Source organism: Lucilia cuprina, chromosome 6 (genome assembly GCF_022045245.1).
Source record: "Lucilia cuprina isolate Lc7/37 chromosome 6, ASM2204524v1, whole genome shotgun sequence".
Taxonomy (NCBI): domain Eukaryota; kingdom Metazoa; phylum Arthropoda; class Insecta; order Diptera; family Calliphoridae; genus Lucilia; species Lucilia cuprina.
The window spans coordinates 10,422,690-10,425,931 of NC_060954.1; the positions used below are offsets into that span (position 1 = coordinate 10,422,690).

Consider the following 3,242-nt stretch of genomic DNA (forward strand, 5'->3'; position numbering starts at 1 on the left):
CTAGTCTATAGTCTAGTCTATAGTCTAGTCTATAGTCTGGTCTATAGTCTAGTCTATAGTCTAGTCTATAGTCTAGTCTATAGTCTAGTCTATAGTCTAGTCTGTAGTATAGTCTATAGTCTAGTCTATAGTCTAGTTTATAGTCTAGTCTAGTCTATAGTCTATAGCCTATTCTATTGTTTGAACGAGTCGAGTCTTTTGTCTAGTGTATAGTTTTACCTGTTCTATAGTTTAGTCTGTAATCTAGTCTATACCATTGTATATAGCCTAGTCTGGTCTATAGTATTTTCTGTTAAGCATATATATTAAACAAGTAACAATTATAACTTTTAGTTAAATTATAAATTTCTCACAATGTTGTCCATTTTGTGTGTTGTGTTTTTTCTGTGCCAATTTGATTTTAATCTTTTTTTTTTTTTTGTTCTGGTCAAATTGTGGTTTCATAATCTTGAAATTACAATTAATAAAAACTAGAATTATTAAATAAAAAACTAAAAATTGTTTTATGTGAAGTGCCATTGAGCAGAGTTCATATTATTTTCAGAATATTTTTTGAAATATATATTTTTTTGTATATAAATTCTTGATAATACATAATTATAAAAATTTTACGATTGATATATGATAAAATGTGTTTTTTTTATATGTTTGTGGCCATTTATAAATATTTTTTTATTCGAATGATTGAACTTTTAAAATTTTAAGGAAAAATGATTAAAAATTCATTAATATTAAGAACAAGTTTTAAAAAAGACCTTTATTATTATTTTTTGACTAGTGTGAACAGTGATAAAGTTGTAATTATATTACAAATGTCATAAATTTTGTAAAATGTAGTAAAAAAAATAAATCCTCAATATTTTAGTACTAAATTTTAAAATATCATTAGTTAGTTTAAAGTTTTTAATGTTGTTTTTGTGTAAATTTAAACAAAAATTTTTTTTAATTGTTTTTTTTTTCCAAATGGAAATTTCAAAAAAATACCTTGTTTACATCATATTTAAGTGCTTTGTCAATATGGGCCATAAAACAAAAATCTTTTTCGATTTTTATGTCAAATTCAAGTAGTTTGAGTATCAGACTTGTCGAGTCGTTGCTGTCTTCTTCCTTCTATTGCTCATTTGAAAACTATTCAACTGTGTTCGATGTGTAAATTGAAAACCAAATGTCATTTGAAACGTTCGCTATTCACATCACATGTGTGTTTTTTTCTTCTTAGTTTTTCTACGAACAATTTTTGTTTAATTGTTTTTTTTTTTACTAAAATAAAGATAAATAGTAATTTAGTTATGTCTATGAAGAATTTATAAATTTTATGGTTGGTTTTTTTTTGTTGGTTTTTTTTTGTTGCTGAAAATTAAAGTTTATTTACATGTCTGGTATATCTGGTTGAAAAAAAAGAAATGACATAAAATAAATCGTGACTAATCTTTGTCGTCAGTATGATAGTTTTATGATATTCCCGACATTATTATGAATATTAGTTTTGCTTCTAGTTATCTGTGAAATAATTAGTCTGAAATTTAGTTACAACACTCTACACGTTAAATGTTTATGTTAGTATCGGAGAAGTATTATTTTCTACGACCCGGAGCACTAGTTAAGGAGCACACAGCCGTCCCAATAGAGGGCTAGGTTTATTTCTTTGGATTTAATGTATATATTTATGTACATCCTACTTTCAAACTAACTAACTAATCTGAACTATATTTTGATCTCTAATCTGATATATACATTGTTATAAACGTTTGACTATAGTATTGTCAATTGTCTGCTCTATAGTTTGGCATATAACTTAATTTAAAATATGAAGTCCAGTATATAATGTGTCTTTTACTAGACAGCTGTATAGTCTAAAATAGTCAAATGGTAGAGGGGTATAAGAACATTAGAATATCTTTATATAGAATACAATGTAATCAAGTGTATAATAAGCCTTTTACTAGAATGCTGTACCGTCTGTAGTATGTATGTTAATTTGGACTATATATTGAACTCTTATCGGATATATACATTGTTCGAAAAATTAAACTATATTATCGTCAATTGTCTGCTCTATAGTTTGACCTATAGTTAAAACTAAAATCTGTTTAGTCCCTAGTCTAGTTAATAGACAATATTTTTACTTTAACTGTTCTATAGTTTGGTCTATAGTCCGATTTATAGATAAATCTATAGTCATTTATAAAGTCTGGTGTAAACGTTGAACATTAGTCACGTCGATAGTCTGATAATATTGTCTGAAGTATAGTCAAGGTCAATTGACAAGGTATTCTTCCTCAAGTGTCGGATAAACATAATCTATAGTTTGATTTATAGTCTTAACTATAATATGACTCATAGTCTCTTAAATAGTCTGGTCTATAGCCTGCGCTACAGTTTTGTCTATAGTTGTGCATATAGACTGGATTAGTCAAAAGTCTGGTGAATATTTTGTTTATATATTCTGGTCTAGAATCTTGTTTATAAATGTAAACTTTAGTCTCGACAATAGTCTATACTGTGGTTTAAGCTATAGACTGGTCTATAGTACATTCTTACATATTCTTTATATATCATTATTTAGTTTGGATAATAGTCTGGTGTCTATAGTGTAATATAGTCTAGTCAATAAAGTATAGTCTAGTCTGTAGTTCAGTCTATAGCCTAATTTAGTCTATAGTCAAGTCTATATTCTAGTATTTATTCTAGTCTATATTATAGTCTATAGACTAGTCTATAACCAATTCTATAGTTTAAACTATAGCCTATTCTATAGTATACTCTATAGCCTAGTATATAGCTTACACTATAGCATAGTCTACAGTCTTCTCTATAATCTGGTGTATATCCTAGGCTATAGTTTATACCATAGCATAGTTTATAGTTAATACTATAGCTATACCGTACTATATACTATAAATAGTCTATAATCCATTCTATACTCAGGTTTATAGTCTAGTACATACTATGGTCATTAGTCTAGTCTATTGCTTAGTCTATATTATAGGCTATAGTCTATAGTATAGTATAGTCTAGTCTATAGTCTAGTATATAGTCTAATCTATAGTCTAGTTTATAATCTCGTCTATATTCTACTTTATAGTATAGTCTAAAGTCTTATCTGTAGTCTAGTCTATAGTCTTATCTGCAGTCTAGCCTATGTGTAGTCTAGTCTATAGTCTAGTCTATAGTCTAATCAATAGTTTAGTCTATAGTCTAGTTTATAATCTCGTCTATAGTCTTATCTGTAGTGTAGTCTA

The 3,242-nt window shown here is 27.1% G+C and overlaps 1 long non-coding RNA gene across 1 annotated transcript in view; it reads right to left on the minus strand.

The window, feature by feature from the left end:
- LOC124421016 overlaps window positions 1-2,650 on the minus strand; it is a 6,341-nt gene extending 3,691 nt beyond the window's left edge. The window contains exon 1 of the long non-coding RNA XR_006941476.1: window positions 985-2,650. This is a non-coding gene — a long non-coding RNA (uncharacterized LOC124421016). The remainder of the gene's footprint in view (window positions 1-984) is intronic.
- Between the last annotated feature and the right edge of the window lie 592 nt (window positions 2,651-3,242).